At 42.6% G+C, this 24149-nt stretch overlaps 1 protein-coding gene across 1 annotated transcript in view; it reads right to left on the bottom strand.

The window, feature by feature from the left end:
* Nucleotides 1–15934, bottom strand: part of L3MBTL4 (L3MBTL histone methyl-lysine binding protein 4) — a gene marked incomplete at its 3' end in the record, with an annotated part of 408304 nt that extends 392370 nt beyond the window's left edge. The window contains 2 exon segments of the mRNA XM_082640598.1: nt 14928–14979; nt 15803–15934.
* Between the last annotated feature and the right edge of the window lie 8215 nt (nt 15935–24149).

Raw genomic sequence — 24149 nt, 5'->3', positions numbered from 1 at the left:
AATTTAATAGATAAATATAGAAAATTACTCAAAAACAGCAAAATACACATTCTTTTCAAGTGCACATGGAACATTCTCCAGGAAAGATCACACATTAAGCCACAAAGCAAGTCTCAATAAATTTAATAAGACTAAAATCCTATCAAGCATCTTGTCCAACTACAATGGTATGAGAATAGAAATCAATTACAAAAAGAAAATTGGAAAAAAACACAAATATGTGGAAGCTAAACAATGTGCTACTAAACAAGCAATGGGTCAAAAAAGAAATTCAAAGAGGAAAATTTAAAATACCTGGAAACAAATGAAAATGGAAACACAACATTCCAAAATCTGTGGTATGTAGCAAAAGCAGTTCTAAGAGGGAAGTTTATAGCAATGCAAGCCTACCTTAGGAAACAAGAGAAATCTCAAATAAACAATCTAACCTGACATCCTAAGGTACTAGAAAAGAAGAACAAATGAAGCCCAAAGTTAGTAGATGGAAGGAAATAATAAAGATCAGAGCAGAAATAAGTGAAATAGAAACCAAATAATAATAATAATAGAAATGATCAATGAAACTAAGCGCTGGTTCTTTGAAAAGATAAACAAAATGGATAAAACTTCAGCTGAGCTCATCAAGACAAAAAGAGAGAGGGCCCAAATACATAAAATCAGAAATGAAAGAGAAGTTACAATCAATGCCACAGAAGTACAAAGCATCACAAGAGATTACTATTAATAATTACACACCAACAAACTGGACAACCTAAAAGAAACTGATAAATTTCTAAAAACATATAATCTTCCAAGACTGAAGCAGGAAGAAACAGAAAATCTGACCAGGCTGATCACTAGTAAAGAAATGGATTCAGTAATCAAAAAACTCTTTACAAACAAAAATCCAGGCCAAACGACTTCAGAGCTCAATTCTACCAAACATTTAAAGAAGAGTTAATAGCTATCCTTCCCAAAGTATTCCAAAAAACTGAAAAGCAAGGAATGCTTCAGACTCATTCCATGAGGCACCATTACCCCAATATGAAAACCAGACAAGAAAATTTCAGGCCAATATCCCTGATGCATATAGATGCAAAATCATCAACAAAATATTAGCAAACCAAATACAACACATCAAAAGGATCATACACCATGAACAAGTGGGATTTATTCCAGAGATGCAAGGATGGTTCAACATCCCTAACTCAATCCATGTGACACCACATTAACAAAATGAAGGATAAAATCATATTATCTTCTCAACAGATGCTGAAAAAGCATTCGACAAAATTCACCATAATTTCGTGATAAAAACTCTGAACAACCTGGTAGAAGAAATTGGTAGAAGAAATGTAACTCAACATAGTAAAGGCCATACGTGACAAGCCCACAGCTAACGTTATATGCAGTGGTAAAATGCATAAAGCTTTTCTTCCAAGATCAGGAACAAGACAAGGATGCCAACTCTCACCACTTTTAATCAACATAGTACTGGAAGTCAGTAACTAGACAAGAAAAAAAAATAAAAGGAACCCAAAATGGAAAGGAAGAAGTAAAACTATCACTACCAGCACACTTTTTTTTATTGTGCTTTGCTTTACTGTACTCCACAGACATTGCTTTTTGTTTTTTTGTTTTTTTTAACAAATAGAGCATTTGTATAAACCTTGCATTGAGCAAGTCCATTCGCACCATTTTTCTAACAGGATTTGCTCATGTGTGTCTTTGTATCACAATTTGGTAATTCTCACATTTCAAACTTTTCCATTATTATTATATTTGTTATGGTGATCTGTGATCAGTAGTCTTTGATGGTAATACTAAGACTCACTGAAGGCTCAGATGATGTCTAGCGTTTTTAGCAATAGAGTAATTTTTAATTAAGGTAAGCATATTTTTTTAGACATAATGCTACGCACACTTAATAAAGTACAGTATAGTGCAAACATAAACTTTATATGCACTGGAAAACTGAAAAATTCATGTAACTCACTTTATTGCAATATTTGCTTTCTTGTGGTGCTCTGGAACCAAACGCCCAATATCCCCAAGCTATGCCTGCATTTGAACATGACATGATGCTATATATAGAAAACCCTTAAGATTCCACCAAAAACTGTTAGAACTAATAAGTGAATTTAGTAAAATTGCAGGATACAAAATCAGTATATACAGAAATCTGTTGCATTTCTATACACTGATAACAAATTATTATAAAGAGAAACTAAGAAAACAATCCCATTTACAACTGCATCAAAAAGAATAAAATATCTAGGAATAAATTTAACTGAGGCAATAAAAGACCTGCACTCTGAAAACTATAAGATATTAATGAAATAAATTGAAGATGCCACAAATAATTAGAAAGATGTACCATGCTCATGGATTGGAAGAATTAATATTGATAAAATGTCCATGTAATCCAAAGCAAACTACAGATTCAATGCATTGAATAATTTTTCACAGAAATGTAACAAATAATCCTAAAATTTGTATGAAACCTCGAAAGACCCCTAATAGTCAAAGCAATCTTAAGAAAGAAGAACAAAGCTGGAGGTATCATGCTCCCTGATTTCCGACTATACTATAAAGCTATAGTAATCAAAACAGAATAGTGGTCAACTAATCTACAACAAAGGATACAAGAGTATACAACAGGAAAAAGACAACCTCTTCAATAAATGTTGTTGGGAAAACTGGACAGCTATGTGCAAAAGAATCAAACGAGACTACTCTTTCACATATACAGAAATAAACACCAAATTGATTAAAGACTTAAATCTAACACCTGAAACCATAAAATTCCTAGAACAAAACATAGCATGCTCTTTGACATGGGTTTTAGCAAAATTTGTTTGGATATGTCTCATCAGGCAAGGAAAACAAAAGCAAAAACAAATGAATGAGACTACATCAAATTAAACTAAAAAGGTTTTGCACAGTGAAGGAAACTATCAACAAACCAAAAAAGCAGCCTACTCAATGAAAGAAGATATTTGCAAACAATGTATCTGACAAGGGGTTAATATTCAAAATATACAAAGAATTCATACAACTCAACATCAAAAAAGCAAACCCAACTGAGAAGTGGATAGAGGACCCAAACAGACATTTTTCCAAAGAAGGCATACAGATGGACAATAGGTCCATGAAAAGATGCTCAACATCACTAATCATCAGGGAAATGCAAATCAAAACCATAATGAGATATCACCTCAGACCACTCAGAATGGCTATTATCAAAACAAAACTAGTGTTGGTGAGGATGAGGAGAAAAGGGAACACTTGTGAGCTGTTGATGGGAAGGTAAACTGGTGCAGCCTCTATGGAAAACAGTATGGAGGTTCCTCAAAAAATTAAAAATGGAATTCCCATATGATACAGCACTTCTGGGTATTTATCTGAAGAAAACAAAAGCACTAATTCAAAAACATGTATGTACCCCTATGTTCATTACAGCATTATTTACATTATCCAAGATATGGAAGCAACTTAAGCATCCACATATACAGACATGGAATATTACTTAGCCATAAAAAAGAATGAAATTTCACCATTTGTGACACCATGGATGGACCTAGAGAATATTATGCTTAGTGAAATAGGTCAAACAAAGACAAATACAATGTAATTTCACTTATATGTGGAATCTAAAAAACAAAACAAACAAACAAAACAGAAACAGACTCACAGATACAGAAAACAAACTGGCGGTTGCCAAAGGAGGTAGGTGGGGGATTGGGTGAAATAGGTGCAGGAGGTTTAGATGTACAAACTTTCAGTTATAAAATAAATAAGTCACAGAGATGCAATGTACAACACAGGGAATATAGTCAATAACATCAGAGTAACTTTGTACAGTGACAGATGGTTCTAAACTTATCATGGTCATCAATTTGTAATGTATATAAATGTCAAGTCACTATGTTGTACACCTGAGACTAATATAATATTGTATTTCAATAAAAAAAAGAAAAAGCAATAGATAGATAGATAGGACCCAGGAAATTACATAAACATTTTAAATAACTAGATTTCTGACTTTGATTGTGAGGGAAGAAAATGGAAAAGAAAGGAATATTAAGCCCGGCAACAAAGGATTCAAACTCCCAAAGGCACGAACACATGGCACAGGCCTGCAGATGCACACCAGGGCACCGCAAGCCCATGACTCCCGCCCATCTTACATCCAGGCCACTTCACCTACTCAAGTTACCTGCCAGTCCCAGATGACTCTAAGGTTCCAGACCCTTGAAGCCTGCCCTCAGGAACCCTTGAGAGCACCCCAAATGTTTGCTCAGCAGTCCTAAAACAATCAGTTGCTCTCTGCTTATGGGTTGGAAGATATGTTTCAGTAACACACCGGGGCTGGATCTTCACCTCAAACTGGTTTCTAACTTACCTTTCCTATTTGTCTTTAATCTGGCTAGATCTAAATAAGGCCACATGAAACCTCTTTACATTTTAATTACACTTAGTCAAATATTTGAAAAGAAAAAGGAAACAGTGCCACCTAACTGTATAAGTGGCTTTCTTATTAAGGGTATTTTCTGTTGTTGTTTTTGCTGTATGTTAATTGTCAGCCATAACCATTTATTTCTTATTCATTTTTATCTTAACTGACTGGGTATAATTTATCAAAGTTCAGCAGTTACTATCTTCTCAAAAGCTAGCAACATGTCAAGCGTCACTGTACTTACATCTTAGAAAATGAGTAACTCTTTTAGGTAATATAACTAATGGAAAATTAACATAGTAAATTTTATTGTTAACCTTAAGAAGATCTTTCATATGTATTTTCTTTATATGGTACACTGAAATATTCAGAACACTGATCAGTTTAGTTCCCTCAGAAAACCATTTCTTCTGTTACAGAAATTCTTGATAGTTGATGACCTGTAAAACGTAACATTTTTATCCAATGAAAAACTTTTAAATAAAAACAAAGACAGATATCTTAAACACTCTGGCTAGGAGTTAACTGCCACTAAGAACTCTGACCTTAAGCAATCACCGTGCAGCAAAATCAGCACAAGTTTTAAAAAAGTAATAACTAACATCCATATGGACAGGCTCTAAAAGTATAAAGTATGGTAGAAATACCAAATAAACTTTAAAAATATCTTTATATAGTGCTAAATAATAAATATGGGGGAAAACCAAGTTAGGATGTTCTTCATCTGACCTTGCAAAGTTCTTTTCTGTTAAGTCTACCAAAAATTATACTTCAGCAAGCCTTCCAAAACACAGAGTAAGCCTTAAACAACTTAATACATCAATTTCCTGTTTCCTTTACATATGGTATAAGTGTAAATCCATTATTAGCTGATAAACCATTGAGTGCATTTGCCCAAGTGTTTCTAAACTCAGCCTATAGATATAGAGTGAAACACGAGACAAAAGAGTGACAGAAAAGCCAGAGATGATATCAAAGAAGAAGACTGCAAAAATCTGTGGGTCTGGTATTTGTAAACTTCTTGAGAAGCTTCCTGAACACTCTGCACATACAGGCAATAATCAAGAAAACGGCCTATACCAACCCCCAAAATCAATACACAGCTCCTGAGAACTGTAGGCTACAGACAGGTTCAGAGAGACAACAGGTTTTGCACTCCAACCTCAGACAGAGGCAGACAGAGGCCAAACCCAGTGAGCTGCCCCACTCAGAATCCCACATTTTCCTCCAGCCTCACTGCTGAGTGTCAGGACCTATGACTTACAGTGTGCCCTCCATTTGCACACTTGGACTAGGACACAATTTTAATTTGAAGTTACCTGATGTGTTGGCCAACTCTCACCTCTAGTCTGCATCATCAGAAAAAGACTTCATAAAACCACATGCCCTACCCTTTAAACACAATCTTATGTTATATCTAATTCTAATTACACAGTGGTCACAAACTGAACTGAAAGAGGAATATGTCTTTATATCTCTCATGGACAATAATAGTTACCCAAATCAATAATAAACCCGAAGTCGTCATATGCGAGGGTGAGCGTGGAGATGCGGGGGTGTGTAATAGCATATGTGGCACATATTTAACTTGAGTGCCTACAGGCTCCATTTATAGACATCACTGTGAATTCATTTCATATGCTATATTTCATTTCATGCTCTGAATTCTCACTAGTTTTCAAACACCATTAAAATATTACTTTGTGGAAGTTGGAGCCCCCATTTCTTCTTACATGGTATTCAGGCTGTAAGAATGTACTGGAATCCAGTCCTACCCCCATTCTCACCCCAAACCTCAAAACGTACCCAGAGCTGCAGCTGCACCAGGGCAACAACACAGCGTATAACGTGTAGTTAAAAGTACAAATGAGGGGGAAAACAGTTTGCATACAAGGACTAGAACGTTACATGCAAACCACGTAAGAGTAAACCCCAAATGCTAAAACTAATTTTCATTCTCAATTCCTATGTTTAGATAAAAAATGGAATAGGGTACTTACTGCAAAGGCTCTCACTTTTTAAAGGTGAGAGTCAGTCCCACCTGACATTCATGTATTTGAAAACCCTATTTATGCTTCTCTAAAGCTTGAACAAAATTCTATTTTACATATAATCAAAAAGTATTTTGCATGGTTTTCATATTTCCTATCTTTCCCTGGAATGCAACTCTGTGTAAAGGGAGGAACGGTTTTACTTTGTTTCAGGTGGAATTCCAGCAAATGCTGTCTACCATTTCAGGAGAAGCAGCCATGGATGCTCAGACACCCTTGCCTGATGCAGTCTCCCTGCGTCAGCATTTTGACTGGTCCCTTTCACACTGAGTCCACCCGTAGGTACAAGCATCCAAAGACTTCATTTTATTTTCTAGACTAATCATACCCAAACATTTTGAAACACATACCATTTTACTATAAATTACCTTCCATTTATTTCTCCCCCTTATTATATATGGACATTATATTGACTTTTTGGAAGTCTGAATAGGTGAGTTATTTCCCTACTAACTTATTTCAGGATACTAAGTGGGATGTTACAAAAACGTGTTACCAAAGAGTTGATAACATGGGCAAAGCAGGTCCTGTTCCGTCCACATTCGGTTCAACAACCAAGTGAAAGGGACTAGGGGTCAGGTGCGCCATCATCCCCTCTAGCTTCATCTCACGTCTGGGAGGGGCGGCACATTCAAACTCTGGGAACAAAATGATGAGGAGAAGCTCCATTTCCTGTCCCCTCTTTAAAAGGTTCCCTCCTCTTATTCCCAGAAGGAAGATCCTCATTGCGGGTGGGTCAGCGTGACCCTAAGGAGGGTATAAAAGAGACCAGAGCACTTACCTAACTATGGGACCTTCATTATGAAAACTCAGGAGTGGATTAGGTGGAAATCAGAACAACTTCAAGAAGGTGAGTGAATTAAGCCACCCCTCAAAATAAGTTATTAACTATTTCATTTTATTTTCAGTTTTGACCGACATTTTCAGTGATTCAGCCTGAGGAAACGTTGGAGAACTTTTCAGTCCTCGTACAGAAGGGCATATGGATTCTGCCGACTCTATTATCCTCACTTGTAATGTAACACTCAGTGAGAACGCATGAAGGTGAGGACAGAGATTTTTCAATTTGCAGGAAGTGACTATCTTTCTTCTTTTGTGCAACATGCCAGCAGGGGCCACACGAATGATCTGGAAATAACACAACCCTGAACACACCATTCATCCCCACGAGGGCCTGATTAAAGCCGTGGGCTTCTCCTGTCTGGGACACAGGTCCCGTGGGTGGGGGGGGCGGTGCGATGGGACCCAGCTGGCGGCCGGAAGGTGACTGGCCCTGCACTGCGCAACCCGCCAAGTCAGCTTCTGCTGGACCATACATGGAGCAGAACAAGAGCGCCTGTGCACCAGGGACTGGATGCAGGTGTCCTCCCTCTCTACTTTCAGAAAGCACGTGCCTTTTCGTCAGCACAGGCACTGACTTTTTCACACCTCTCCCATGGAGTCTGAGGGGCCAGTCCCTGGCAAGCCCCCTCCCCACATTGATTCTGGGTATTTCGTAGTGCTTGGGCCTGGCGTGCAGTAGGTACTCAAAAGCACCACTGAATGAATAAATACACGAATACACCGGTGCGTCCTCCCTGATGCGATACACAGAAACCACAAACTCGGCTCTGTGTCCCTGGGGGTGGGGCCGGCGTCTCAGCGTCCCTTTGGCTCCATCTCAACCCGGGCGATTCTGCCCTCTCTGGCCCCTCTTCAGGGGACCTTTGGAAACATCTAGAGACATTTTTAGTTGTCACAACTAAGTGCGGAGAAGTGCTACAGACACTCAGTGGGTAGGGGCCGGGGATGCTGCTGTTACAGACATCCTATAATGCACATGACAGTCCCTTAGAATAAAAAAATGACTTAATAGTAGAGACTGAGAAAACCTGAATTATATTACTTCTAAACTCCCTAAAACTCAAGAAAATGATAAGTCTAAGTTGCTAAATGTGGGACAGGATGAAGCTTCTTCATAAGCCATAGTTGACCTACGGTAGATGCTACAGCTACTTTGAGCTGAAAGTTCTAGAAACTTGAAAGACAATTTATATGGACATCAACCCAATTTAAAACCAGGCCCACTGGGGCTTCCCTGGTGGCGCAGTGGTTGAGGGTCTGCCTGCTAATGCAGGGGACACTGGTTCGAGCCCTGGTCTGGGAAGATCCCACATGCCGCGAAGCAACTAGGCCTGTGAGCCACAACTACTTAGCCTGCACGTCTGGAGCCTGTGCTCCACAACAAGAGAGGCCGCGATAGTGAGAGGCCCATGCACCGCGATGAAGAGTGGCCCCCGCTTGCCACAACTAGAGGAAGCCCTCGCACAGAAACGAAGACCCAACACAGCCCTAAATAAATAAATAAATTTTAAAATAAATAAATACTCCTGTTCTCTGTTTAAAAAAAAACCAGGCCCACTAACCTCACACCTTGCAAATCACATTGGTGATTAATGTATGACTGTACCCTGCATGGCTTCCTTTCTTTTTCCTCTCTCCATTTACTCCATAGACACTGTATGTTTTGGACACAGGCGTGAGCCGGTTCTCAAAAGACTGGGAGTGATATTCTCCTTGTCCTCACAGTAGAAGAATAAAGTGGTCCTAAGGATCACATATGATCGTCTGCTGTAAAATAGAGGGGCTTTGCATTCACACAAAACACAAAGATGGCAACAGCTGGAAGGGGGACGCTTCCATTCTGTACGCAGGCTCCATCCACAGGGTGGGTGTAAATTGACAGCTGCTAATTTACATAGGATGCAGGACCCAGCAACATACTATTTCCTTTCCGAAAAGAACCAAGTATCTGTGGCATTCGATTAACAAAACAAATGAAATATACTCATCACCCTACACAGAAGTCTATCAACTTGGGAATCTCTCTAAGCGTGGGATCTGCTCTCCTGTGCTGGTGATGACATCTCAAATTCTTGGTCTGTCAGCCTTGATGGTTCCTACTCTAAGCTCAGTTGTATGCGTTAAGCTGCCCGAAAAACATCCACATACCATGTGGGAATAAAATCACAGCGAGCTCACTGTTTTCAAAGAGAAAGGGAGAAAAAAAGTCTTTGTTCTAACCATCCTCAGAAACTGAGTGCATAAAATATAGATTTGAAAGCGCCATGTCGGCATCTCTAATAATTCACCTTGATGATATCTAGTTCCAGGACTAAAGCGTGTAACGATCTGGAATCAAAGGATATTCTTTGCCATAAAGCAAAAGAGAAGAACCTTTATATTTCCTTTGACATGTGACCATGATAATAATAAAATGAGTGGCTGAAAGGTCAGTGCTTACATTTTCAATCAAACTCAAAGTCTAAGCTGGATAGTCACAGAATCCCCAAATGCTAGGGATTTTGTGGAATTTCTTTTCTGTATGAGCCTGTCACTAATTGAATCAAAATCACTCAACCTTCGTTTACTGGTGTCTAACATGTGTCAGGCAATCGCTGGGCTTTGGAAAGATACAGTGAACTGAGCAAGCCCTCACTTAACCCAAAAAGTTCCGTGGGGACCAAAGCTCTACCCTTCAGAGTGAAATACGCACAATGGCACATCGCGGTAGGAAAGCACAGGGAAGAGGGGGTGAAACCCAGTTTTAGGGATGCCTGGAGGCTTGTTGGAGGAGGAAAATTCACAACGAGAAAACCAGGTACAAATGAGCAAGAGCCCACAGGCAAGAGAAAGCACCGTCCCCTCCAATCATACAAAAAGTAGTGTCCTGAAGTCACACAACCCCTAAGACAACTGGTTAAAAAGAAACACTTTAACACAGGAATATGTTTTTAAAATTCCAGAGAAGCATGATGGAAGGCTTTAAAAAGCCTAGGTTCTACCCAGAGTTTGATAACTCTAGCCTCTCACACAAGCATGTGCCTTACAGAGTCACAGGGCTGGGCCCAGCTCCCCACTCCTCACTACCAGGTTTAATCACGTCAGACTTAAATGACAGGAATCAGCAGAATAAGAAGCTGATGTGCTTGCTGATATTCTCCATCAGGATTAATAAGAAAGTGAAGGAAAACCACGTGAGTAAAGGAAAGTACATTCAGCACATCATGGAGCCGACCCCATAAGTCAGAGGCTGTGAAACAGCCACAAACGGTATCCGTCAGCAAACATACTCTGTTTACCTTGGCAGTGTCCTAGCACCTACTAGGGAGCCCGCACTTTTAAGTAGGGAGGTTTCACATTTACTTTAATGCAGGTTTCCAACTTGGGGTAGTTTTTTAAATAATAATACCTACCCCTTTAGAACATATAGGAGCAGTAGTTTGCCACAGTCTCCACCACTCCCTACTGTCTCCATGGTACTGAGGGGATTTTCCTCCCTCTCACTATCTTTGTACTTAGAGAACTCCTTATACTAAACAAGTGCCTGTGCGCAGGTTTCAAAGGTGAGAAAATGAAAGCAAAATCAAGAGGACGCTGAGTTTTCTTCTCTCTGCCAGCTTCACTCAGTTCCCTTCCCTGCCTAGCCCCTGACATCGAAATTGGTGACCCCGGATTTAGGTCTGAACCCCATCTGCCAAACAGTGCCAAGTCAAGGTACCCTGCATGGCTCCATCTAGAAAACCAAAGGCAAGAGCAGCACATGTGCTCATCTATGAACTGGGCCTTGGATTGGACCAGTGCTCACCTGGATCCATTTACACAGGCCTGGAATCATGTCTGTAACCTGCTCCTTCATTTTTACTTAGAAAGAAGTTATAGCAATAATAATAGTGACGAAGAGCAATTTTGTAGCTGCCGTCACTCGAAAAAGTCCCATTTTTAAGTTTGATGTACTCACAAAAGAAGGAACCACGAAGAATAAGCAATGGCTCCTAACTGCAGGGCCAGAGACCTTTCAGGGGCTTGGAGAGTCTCCTGGTGTTGAGATCAGTGTTGGGACACCAGGCTGCAGGGAAAACTGAGAAACAGATGGTCCACACAGCATACCGGGTCATTTTAGACCTTCCTGGTCAGGGCTGAAAATGCTCCCCGCAAGGCTGCTTGATGGCCGCCCTGAGACCGCGTGCACTTGGGCACACGTGTCCACCTGCAGACAGATCTGCTGCTCCAATTCAAGAGGGCCGGTAGGTCTGGTATGAGCTGAGCAGAATACAAAAAAACCACAGCCACAGAAAAGGGAAAGAAAGCCCACATTTGTTAAACTCCAAAACCATGTGCCAAGCACAAAGCCGGGTGCCTGACACATGTCACAACCACACCAGGTTGTCTCCCTAAAAATAACCAACATCCAGTGGGTCTTACACAGGAAAAACGGTCAAAGCCACATTACGAGGTCTGCTTCATCCCAGTCTTCCCCCATCTATGAAAATTCACCCAGTTTCTCATGTGAAAATTCAGGGTAGTAATTTTACCCTCCCATCCATAAGCAATTTTGTAAATTCTACCTCCAAAGTACTCCTGGAGCCCCTGCACCTCTGCCCATCTCCACACCCAGCTCCCCTCACCGGGACCCCCGAGGTGGCATCCTAACTGGTCCTGCCACCCGCACAGTATTCCAGAGGCGGCAGCCCACGGGAGCCTCACCCAACACAAAGCAGATTCCACCACGCCCTGCTCAGCCCCTGCAAAGTCTTCCTGTGGGAAGCAGAAGAGAATGCACGACCCTCAGCGCGTCCTTCCTGGGGCTTCCCGCTCAGGCCCCGACTCCCCCAGCCCCTCACCCACCCTGGGCCTCGCCCTCCCCCTGCTTGCTTCGCACACGTGCCTCCCTGTCCCTCAACTTCTCTCTGCCCTGCCCCCTGCCTGGTCAGTGGCTCCTCTTCTCAGAGACGCCTCTTCTACCCACAAAACCAAATTAGGGACTTCTGTTGGTCTTTCCCATAATACACTTCAAGTCTGTCCTTAGACATTTATGGGGGAGATTGTTTAATGTCTGTCCCCTCGCTGGACTATTCGCTCCATTACGGCAGGAGTTATCTGCACTAGTCACCCCCATGCACACCGCACACAACAGACACAAAGTGGATGCCCAGCAAAAATGCCTCATCCCCATTTAGGTTCCTTAATTCACTACCCCTCAAAACACCAAGGAGTAAGTAGGGCAACCATGATTTAATCTGAAAGCTATCAAACAACAAGGTCCTACTGTACAGCACAGGGAACTATATTCAATATCCTGAGATAAACCATAATGGAAAATAATATGAAAAAGAAGGTATATATATATGCATAACCGAGTCACTTTGCTATACAGCAGAAACTAACACAACACTGTACATCAACTATACTTCAATAATTTTTTTTTTAATTTTAAAAAGCTATCACGCGGGCTTCCCTGGTGACGCAGTGGTTGAGAGGCTGCCTGCCGATGCAGGGGACACTGGTTCGTGCCCCGGTCCGGGAAGATCCCACATGCCGCGGAGCGGCTGGGCCCGTGAGCCATGGCCGCTGAGCCTGTGCTCCGCAACAGGAGAGGCCACAACAGTGAGAGGCCCGCATACCACACACACACACAAAAAAAAGCTATCACGATCTTAAAAGCTATTTTAAGAGCTTACACACCAAAACGCTGTGTATGAAAGTGTCCTGCTGTCCACCTGTCCCTCTAATTGAATGCGTCCTCTGGCCAGGCACAGGGACCAAAGATGCATCACTGCTGCTCTGTCACCCACATCCCCCACCTGGTAACTTCCAAATGAGCTGTCAATCAATTATTAATTGTGGCAGCCACCAAACTCTCATCACCTAAGATCCATCGTCAGAAGGGATGCACAAGCCTTCTCCACAATGTCTAGGCTCATTAAGAAAACGCCTTGCCCTTGAGCTGAAATCTACACAACAGGAAGAAGAAAAGTTCAGGAGGTTCCCGGAGCAGGAGGCCCTCCTGCAGTGAATCCTCCCAGAAGGTACACATGGGGCCGGAGGAGCAGAGAAACAGCTCTGATGGGCTCAGGGCAAAGGTTTCGTTTTTCCACTGCTACTGCGGAAAACTGTTTGTATTTGCAAAATAAAATCGGGGTAAATTCTTCTAAGGCACAGTTCTAAAAAAAGAGTAGTGCAAGTGTTTAAAAAAAAAGATATTATGTGTGTGAAGTAACTGGAGTTTTATTTCTCCCAAATATATTCTAATTCATTGTTTTTGATTTATTTTGCTTAAGTCCAAGATAATATCCATATTTATACTAATCTCCGCAAGGGCCCTTTGGAAGTATGTCCACTGCTTTTTTCGATGGACCTCAATAGTTTTCTTCACTTCTTCACTTTCTTCACAATAAACTACCCTCAAAATGTTCACCAACACTACAAAGTGGAAATGCTTTGTAAACTGCAAACCACGATTCACAAGAAAGGGGAGCATGTATACACCTAACACAGAAAGCAAAACACCACCGACGGCTCACACTGAGCCTTGCTACCACCATCACCTCCTTCTAGCCAAGCTCAACTCCATCTCCTCAGCTGGGATTTTTCATCAGTACGGACCTAACACAGAGCTCCCCCTCTGGTCCTGCAGGGGCTCCCCATCACTGGCTGCCTGCTTCCCCCCCAACCCCTGCACCATCTGACCATCAGGGACCCATTCAGTGGGTGGAGGAGCCTCAGTCACCAGTCAGGGAACCGCTCTCTCCTCTCCGGGTAATTCACTCGCTCCGACCCGTGCTCCTTTTACTGTCACCCCTGTGACAGCTGAAGACTTCCTGGCTGGCTTTCTCCCAGCCCAACGTCAGAGCGCCTCTCTCCAAGCTCACCACTGCAGCCACTCTGTGAATGCAGCTTTTTAAAGACTGAACTTGTCTGCCCCCCTCTGCTCCCAACTCGCCAACGTGGCTCTCCTGCCAACGTCCCCAATTCACAGCAGCAGTGTTCTTCATTAAAAGAATTAATTGAAACAATCAAGACCCATTTAATGGTGATTGTCAAATCTCCTTCAGCTCTGAAGAAGGGACCCTAAGACACACTGGGAGGAATGGGGGTCGTCTGGTGCTTCCTGCACTGCTCCCCCACTCCCAGTGGCTTTCCGCCCTCCCTGCCCTTCAAGGTGACAACTCCAGGCCTTCCAGCTGCAAGTCCTCCTTCATCATCCAATGGGCTTCCTGACCGCTGCCTTCCCACCCAGCCTCTGCTCCCACCCGGGATGCACCCTCCAGATACCCGGTGAGTGTGTGCTTAAAGCACCCGCCAGGTACCAAGCCAGGCACCAGAGGCTTGTTATCATTTACGTTAAAAAGCTATGACCACGGTGCCAAAACACTCTGAATAAAGAGAACTGAGGACCTGTTCCTGCCCTTGAAGGACATATATATGCTCCTTAAAGACAGAAACTAAGTCTTGAAGAATATATACAACTTTTTTTTGATGACTATAGTTAATGATGACTATAGTTAATAATATTGTATTACATATTTGAAAGTTGCTGGGAGAGTTGCTCTTAAAAGTCCTAAATCACAAGAAAAAAAAATTGTAACTGTGAGGTGATGAATGTTAATTAAACTTACCGTGGTAATTATTCCACAATACACACATATATCACATCACTGTGTTGCACACCTGAAACATAAAATAATGTTATATGTCAACTATACCTCAATTTTTTAAAATTAATAAAAAGAAAATGGCAAAATCTAAAGTCTGGGCCATTAAAAAAGAACGTGTCTATATACAGATGAACCAGGAAAAGTGCAAGTCAAAGGGAGGAACTCGGGTTGTGAGAATCGGGAGACCCTTCACACAGGAGAAATTACGCTGAATCATGAAAAATGAATAGACCTTTTCTCGTTTGGGAGGGTAGGGGCTGGTGGGGAGAGCATGTATGTCCACAGTGCCCAAACTGGGCCCTGCAGATACTTTCTCTTTGTTCTAAATAAATCATAATCATCCTTTTTGGGGCATGAGACCCCCTTTCTCCCTCCTAGGTTCCCACACGCTACTTCCTTCTGTCCATCTACACAAGATTCAGCTCAAGGCCTGACTCCTTCTGGGTTCTTTTCTCATCACTCCAGACCCCAAAGACCTTCTCCTTGACAAACCCTCTGACCACGGTCTGTTTCATAACGCTGGCATTTTATTTTAGATTGTTTTAGTCTCAGATCCTATATATTGCCTCGTCATATCATTTTGTTCACAAGTTTTTGGTCTGCAAGTTTTATCTCCTCAACACACCAAAAGTCAAGCTATTAGTGGTTTGTCATATGAATGTATGACCATACATAGGAGATGGTTAATTATACAAATGACAATTGAAAATTTTTTAAGTAAAAATGAATTAGAAGTGTAATTTAAGATACAAATCACACAGCTACTGACTGCAAAGAAATATACAGATGGCAGAGCTCACCTAAGATTCTTACAAGGAACTTAAAAATACACTTACTTCTCTTTAAAGCAGAAGTTAGGGCAGTTCCTTAACTTTCCTTAATTCTGTTTTCACCAGATCACCTTCCCACCAACACCCTTTCTTAGGAAACAGATTGAGAGCTGGCTGCAGAGGGAGACCAAGCTTAATACTTCCCTTGACCCCAATAGTGTGTGCGAAGTAAACAATTCCACAGTCAAGGTCACCTGCAGTACAAATCCATCGATGTGCCTCACAATCTGAGAACATAATAAATAGCAGTTTTAAGCTCATCTTCCTTACTACTCACCAGTTACACACCAAGTTGAGTATAGCAGAATCCAATCCATTTGGATGCTCCAAAGATCTCTACTCTGAAAGCTTTCTCTGGATTCTCAGGTACAATAAGGAGTAATTGAGGTTACTTAGCATCTTGTGAAGAGCTAAATGCATCCAAAGTCTTTATATTACCAAGGATCAAAAACAAAGTGCACGCCACCACCACTACTTGGCACTTTAACCTTTTCGAAAACACCAGGAGACCCCACTACGCTTATGTCGGCTAAGGACTGAGACCAGAGCCCTCCAGGAGCATCTAGAGACCAGCTCCAACAGCAGGATCTCCGAAGCCGGTGCCTCGGGCAAGGTGTAGACCGAGTAACCTGCAGGGAGACTGAGTGGTGGGCATGGCCACGGCCTGGCCGAGGGGGTCCCCACGGGGCTGCCTTCCCTGGGCTTCCACACGTTGCAGCCTCAACAGTAACAAAGACCAGGCCGTCCTTTTACTAAGTTTCCACTCCCTGGCATGGACGGATCAACGATGCCCCTCTAAGTGTATGGAGGCACATCTGGAATGCAGACTTTCATCTATCACCACGGGACGTAAAAGGCAGGGCCAGAGCCCGCCGGAGCGCCCCGACCTCGGGGACACGCCCGCACCGACCCCGCAAGTAACCGCTCGACGCCCAGGTGAGCCCAGCCCGCCGCGCTCTGGGCGGGGTCCCCGGGGAGGGCGGCAGGTGCGACCCAGGCCCCCACGTCCCCGCGCCGGGCCGGGCGGACTCTGGGCTCGGGTCTCGGCCCACAGGACGGGAGCCGCGGGGACGTCCCGCCCAGGAGGAAGCGACGCCCCGCGCGGGGGCCCAAGGGCCGCGGGAGTCCTGCCGTCCCCGCCCCGGCCCGTCCCGTCCGAAGTGGGCGACAAGTGGGCAGCGCCCCGCGGGGGAGCCCGGCCCGCGCCCGCCGGCGAAAGAGAAAGAGAAAGACACGGCGCGGGGTGAGGCGACTCCCAACTGCCGCCGCCCCCCGCCCGGCCCCGCCGCGGGCGACGCGCGCTTGGCGGGGAGCGGGGGCACCCGGGGCGGGAGCACCCGGGGCGGCGGCCCCGCGGCTCGGGCGGCGGCGCCCTCCTTACCCGGAGCAGAGCCGCGCCGCCCGAAACGCCGACTGGGCGACAGGCCCGGACGCGAGCCGGAGCGCCGGGGCTCGGGCGGCCCGTCTGCGGCGCCGCGGGCCAGGCGGTGCGGGCGGGAGGGGCGTGCGGCGCGGGGCGGGGCGGGCCGGGGCCGGCCGGGGCTGGGGGCAGCTGCGCGCGCATGCTCCCACCCCAACTCCCGCCGGGGGGTCGCTCCGGGGAGCCCGGCGGACGTGGGTCCGGCTCCCCCTTCCGGCGTCGCGGCACGGGGCGCGCAGCCTGCCTCTCCCCGGCTCTCGGGGTTCATTTGCCTCCTCCCGATTCCTCTCCGTCCTGCCGCTCCCTCTGATTTTGCTACCCCCTCTCCGCTGCCCTTTTCCCGCTCTTGACTTTGCTACACGCGCGTCCGCGGAAACCACTTCAAAATAAAAGGAGACTTTTCAGGTGGCCCCAACAGATGTTCAGGGACCCTTTTGTAGCTGCTTGAGGTGGAAAAGGAAACGGGAGAGGCCGCTGAGCCCCTGCCCTCAGGGAACTTACGGTTTCGCTGGTTAACGTGAGGCTTTCACAAAGCATTGTCGCTGGTTTGGGGAGGAACTTATTACATCATTTATTCTGGCTTATAATTAAAAGTAACTGGTAACTGAAGACTGTATTTCGTGACACTTTCATGAAAGTGTCCTGTGTATAAATTCTAGTATACACATAATAGCTGGTAGGTATAAAATAAATATTAATTTGTTGCTTCCAGCAAGAAGTTCAATAATTTAAAACGATTAACGGTAATTTCCAAAATGATCATTCTGATTTGTTGTTGACTACCATAAACCAAAAACTTTTGTTTTTCAGGTGAGACTGGTCCTTTGGTAGAAACATCATTTGGTGTTGTTATTAAAGATAGAAATATAAAATCCTTTGCTAATTCAGTTTTTAAATTAGGAACCATGATCATAGAAATTTACAAGTACAAACACGCACATACAAACTGTGTTCTGTACCCTAATCAGTTAAGTAAAAGAGATTTGAGTCAAAGAGAAAAAGGGAAGCAGAAGGATTCAATGTAGAGAGAACATCTAAAGAAGATCTAATAAAGTGGAGTACTTACTTTCACCCCATTTTAACATGTTTATGCTGAAGACCTTATGGAGTTGTGATGTATTTCTATGACAACAGGTACCCTTCAGGGTATGACCTTTGCATACTTGCACACCTGACTGCATGATATTAGTGTGTGGCTCAATGGGTGGATGAGAATTCCTCTTCCCTGCTCCTTGCCTGGTCACAGATAGGGTTTTTGGTGAAGGGTAGGAGCTTCGATCACTGCAGTGTAACCCAGTCCACACCAGCGGTGTTTATCGTTGAGACTCCAGGTCTCAATGATATAAACATCAAAATGTTCCCAGCACAGAAAGAGTTAAGGCTACATCTAGTTCCACCTGCCTCTTAGAAATACCAATATTAATATTATAGAAAATCGAAGAAAGCTGGATTGAAATCCAAATAGTGAATTTACATCACCTTGTCTTCACTTTGGGGGGGAAACAATTATTATTACAACATGTTTATTGTATATATTTGGCTTATATTTACAAAACCAGAAACACTGTTTTCATGGGCTAGGTTTAAATAAGAAAAAGGATGCCCCAATAAAACAGGTGACACAGACAGAGAACCTCATCCTGGGTTACTTAAGTGTAAATCTGTGGGTGCACAGTGCTGACAACAACACGTGATTATATTCAAAGAAGCTGACGTCTATTTTAAACAATACTGTTATTCAAATTATATGGAAATATAAGCAGAAATGCATTGCTGCACTTATTACAGAATTTTTCAGAAGCTGTTGTAGTAAATACCTTTAATTTGAACAGTTGCAGATTGAAATGAAATAGCCACATTGTTGATTACTGTATTACCAATGGTCCATTATGAGCATTGGGGTTTAGAAAGCTAATGGTTACTAGGCATTCTATTTTTATAATTCAATCGTTGACAGACTCTAAGTAGCAAAGCTGATGTTGACCAGATAGATAAGGATGGTCTCTTGTTAGGTTAGGACCTCCGGGTGGCATGGTAAACACAGAAGAACTCCTTTCTGCAGGTCAGTCAAAACAGAGCAGAGTCATGGTAGGTAGGTTGAAACAAAACCTTCCCATTTGCTAAGACAGCTATCAGCTTTATTCAAGGAACACTCCATTTTAAAATTTGCTACATTTATTTAATTTTTTCTGGTTGGGTGTTTTTATTTCATTTTTATATATTATATATATATATGTTATTTTTATAAGCGTATGTTATTTTTTCCAATTAGAATTAAATTACATTGCTTTATTATCTAATCAATAGCAGGATTGGCCGTTGACACAGATTTGTTTTTTGTTTTTTTGTTTTTTTGTTTTTTGCGGCATGCAGGCCTCTCACTGTTGTGGCCTCTCCCGTCGCGGGGCACAGGCTCCGGACGCACGGGCTCAGCGGCCATGGCTCACGGGCCCAGCCGCTCCGCGGCATACGGGATCCTCCCGGACCGGGGCACGAACCCGTGTTCCCTGCATCGGCAGGCGGACTCTCAACCACCGCACCACCAGGGAAGCCCCACAGATTTGTTTTTAAAACTCAAGATTGTTTCCTAGGATATACTTAGGACCATTTGCAAGAGTTAAGCACAGTGTCATTGAAGAAAAGTTTTCTTAACAGCATTCTATGCTTGCTCCACAAGTAAATTGTCCATTGCAGCTAAAATCATTTCATTGGTCACCATTTATGTTCAGTAGTTATTATCATAAAGTTTATTTTCATATTAATGCCGTTGTTAATAATTTTACCTATACCACACTATATTTTCTGTTACATTTTCTCTGTTACAGCAGTATTTCCCAAAGTGGACTGTCCAAAATTAGACTTCCTTTAATGGGTTTAGATATAAATAATTGCACAGAGATCTACTTAAATGTCAGTGTTGGTTCAGAAAGACATTGTGTAAATAATAGTGAAGAATTAAAACTAATTTTAAAGAAATTATACCAAAAGCTTCAAAAACAAGGTAATATGTATATTATAGTATTTTGAGTTAATGACTTAAAATCTGTATAGAAATCTTTTTATTTTCACATTTGTACTTTTTTAGTAGAACAAAGCTATCAAAAAGTAGCATAAAAACACTGTTCCCAGGTATATTCTCTTGAATTTTTAAAAATCCAACTTACACACAGTATTTCTGATGATACTTAGAGTCTATGTAAACTGAACAAGGTAAGTACCCTCACATCAATATGCAAACTTCACTTCCCAGTGCAACCTCTACTGAATAAACTAATAGGATTTGGAGAAGGGCGTGAAAACTACAGAAGGAAAGCTATCAATGCCTTTAATCTTATTTTCATAGATATTGATGACATACCCATACCATCTCTAAGGTGAGAGACGTAGAAAAAGAAAAAAGGAAAATTCAGAGGTAAGCAATTCATATTTTCTTGAATAGCAATAAGCCCAAAACAACTGTAGCTAGAATGCCTTCTCTAAAAAATAACAGGTGGTATAATATGATGAACACACGCTAAATGTTAGGAAAGGTGGTTGTTATTCCTGCCTCTGCTGTGGATCCATCTTGGAAGAAATAAGCTGTCTCCACATGACATGTTTCACCACACACGGCACTTACTCTAGGGGTTACCAAGTTCAGGGTCTGGGTCTAGTTCTCAACATTGCAGGTCCAGAAACTTGAGTTTGTTAACACTCCAGAAGTGCTCAGGCTAAGGGAACCAGCCAAATACAAGAGTGCTAATTATACTGATAGATATAAGTGTTACCGATTCGGGGTCCTTGGAGTCTTTAATCAATAGAAATTGATAAGAAGCCAGACGAGGAATTTAGGCAAGCCTTTATTGGGGCTCGTGCTGCAGCACAAGGTAGAGAAAACAAGAAACAGTTGCCCTTGCTCACTCCTCCATGTGGGGCAAACTGGTCCCTTAAATGGGGTGACAGTGGGGGCAGGCCAGAGGGGTAGATTAGGTGGTGTGCCCACCCCTTTGGTGGTACCGGGTGCAGGGATCACGCGCAGTACCCTGCTTCTGCTCCTCCCAGCACCTCAGAAGTGACGGTTTGTGCCTTTTTTGTATCTTATTGTTCATAATTTGCCACCACCGTGCATGTGTGCAGTTATTTTTAGTCCCTTATAGTTTCTTTGTATGCTGGAGGAGACATTTCTCCCGGTCCAAGCACTCTGGTAAAGGGTCCCAGGTCCTAGCTGTCTCCTAAGTGCCAAAAAATTCCACGTTTTCAGGTCAGAACAATCCCACCACCATAGTCTACAAAGGAAGGCAAACGGTTAAAAGATTGCCAAGTGACCATGAACTCAGGACCAGGAGAGCTGGCTTCTCTTACTGGGTGGTGTCAACAAGTGACAACTGTCTGATACAAGGATTCTCTCGGAGGGATGCCTCCAGCTAAGAGACCCAAACGCTGCATCAGCTGGATGGGATACTATTCACTGAGGTCCTTTCCTTTTGCATTCCAGTCCTTGAGACATTCCTTGGTCACCTTGACTGGATCCGCGTGCTTTAGAAACTCCTTTACAGACCATCCCCTGGGGAGGGAGAGCTGCTTCTTCAGATTGTGAAGCCTTATGCAGGAGCCCGCTTCACTCACAGCCTTTTCTCAATTTTGAAATGTGACCTATCTTCCAGGATTCAGCACTCATGACATCTCTTCCCTGAAGCATTTTGTTGCTTTACTTTTTTTCTTCTACGTACCCGTACATTTTGTTTACACACATCTAGATTGAATTTATATTATTTGGGGTTTCACTATAATTACTTATTAGATTATATATAACTCTGATAACTATGGTTTTCTGAAGAAGAGGATCCATATCTTTTAAGTTAGTGTTTAAATTTTTAATTATCTCTGGGGTTTTGCTTTTAGTTTTTGTCCTTTCTTTAGAAAAAAAAAAAATGACTCGTTTCAAAAAAATGCAGGAGGTAATGCAATTAATGCCCGTATATCCACCAATCAGAAGCAACATTTGTTAACACTTTACACTTGACATTTTTAAGATACAAAACATTACACTGTCTATAAGGTTGAATTCCTTTCTCATCCCTTCATTTTCTCTGTGCCTCCTTTCCCAGGGGCAGCCCTCATTATAAATTTGGTGCCTATCCTTCTACTATAAGCCTTTATGCTTACAATATCTGAGTCTTGTCTCTTTTAAAGAAATCCTCCCTTTACCCAAGGTTATAAAAGATACTGTTTTTTAAAAAAATATATTTTTAATCTTAGTGAATTAGTTAGGACCTCAAGTACATATTGAGCTGTAGGGGATCCTGGGCAGCCTTAATTTGCTCCTGACTCTAACAAGGATGCTTCTAAAATTAGCTTATTTACTGTAGGCTCTTGTACAGACCCTTTTTCAGGTTAAAAGAGTCCATTATCTTTTGTTACTAAGTGTTTTTTGTTTGTTTATTTGTTTTTAAATTTATTTTATTCAAGTATAGTTGATTTACAGTGTTGTGTTAATTTCTGCTGTACAGCAAAGTGGTTCAGTCATACACATCTAAACATTTTTTTTCATATTCTTTTCCATTATGGTTTATCACAGGATATTGAATATAGTTCCCCATGCTATACAGTAGGACCTTGTCATTTGTTTATTTGTTTTTACAATGAACAAGTTTGGATATTCTCTGATGCCCATTCAACTTCTATGGAGGTAGTCACTTTTTTTCTTGTTCATAATGACTTATTTCATAGAATTTATTCCTTTATTTCTGGGAGGATCTTAAGCATACTTATTTAAAGGCCATTTTGATGTTGTTCTCTCCTTTGTACTTTATTACTTGTAAATTCGTCTTCCAATTTGGGTTTGGTGGCTGTTTTTCTCAGTGTTAATCATCTTGACGTAATTCTGAGTGAGGCCTGTTTCCTCCTCTCCCTCTCTTCACTGCCCTCCCTCTTTTGCCTCTGCCTGGGCCTCACCGTCTTGTCCAGAATCAGGTCTTTTCTCGGCAGCCTTGGCCTCCCATCCTACAGTGATGTGAGGGAAATGTAGGCACAGTCACCAAGGCCGTGAGGGACTTGGCCCAGGTCCCATACTCTCCTCTCTCTGGCTGCACCACAGGAATGCAGCAAAAGTAGCCATTTTCCAGCCCATTTAGTGCTAAAAGAGAGCACCCAGCCCAAGTTTTAGATACTAACTCTGGCTCCAGACCTCCATCGTGCAGGAGATGTTTCTGTTTCAACAAGATGACTGCCATTCATCTCTGATATTTCGGGACCCAGAAACTCCCAGGTTCAGCCCCGGCATTCCACTGTGTGCCTGTGTGTTTCTAGAACATGGAAACAGCTGCCTTATCATTTTAATTTGTTTCAATGGCTTCGTTTGCCTCGGGATGGGTCCTTCAAAGATGAAGTCAGTGATTTTTCCAAGTTCCCATTTCTCATTTGACTGGACTTCCCTCTCAGTGCCTTGCACAGTTCTTTGCACAAAAGAAGTGCTCAACAAATTTTCTGGACTTGAAGTCACTTCATCGTATGCAAAGGGAAGCTGAATGAATGCTCATCAGAAATGTACTATAGAGGAAAGTCATTCAGTACAGCCTTGACTGGGATGGCCTTTAGGCCTTTCTGTGTCAAGGATCCCAAGATTTCATCCCTGTTTACCTGCGTGAAGCAGCTCCGAAGATGGGTGGGCACACTGGAACCATTGCCAGAACAGGCCATCACCAACTACTCAGTAAACAGGCTGATACGAGAAGAGTTGCTGTGTCTACAGTTCAACACTAAGGAAGCTATTTAATATTTCCTATGTATGTTTTCATTATTATATCCTCGGATTTTTCTTTCTCTGTCTGCCTTCATTCATCGTTGTTAGGTTGAAATTTATGCACGTAACCAGTCTATATTTGGAGTTATAAGTCTACTCTTCAGTCCCCATCTCATTTCTCAAGCTAAATTAACTTCACCTCCCACCCACCT

This window comes from Mesoplodon mirus (genome assembly GCF_964341445.2).
Source record: "Mesoplodon mirus genome assembly, chromosome: 13".
Taxonomy (NCBI): domain Eukaryota; kingdom Metazoa; phylum Chordata; class Mammalia; order Artiodactyla; family Ziphiidae; genus Mesoplodon; species Mesoplodon mirus.
This window is presented reverse-complemented; position numbering and strand designations above follow the sequence as displayed.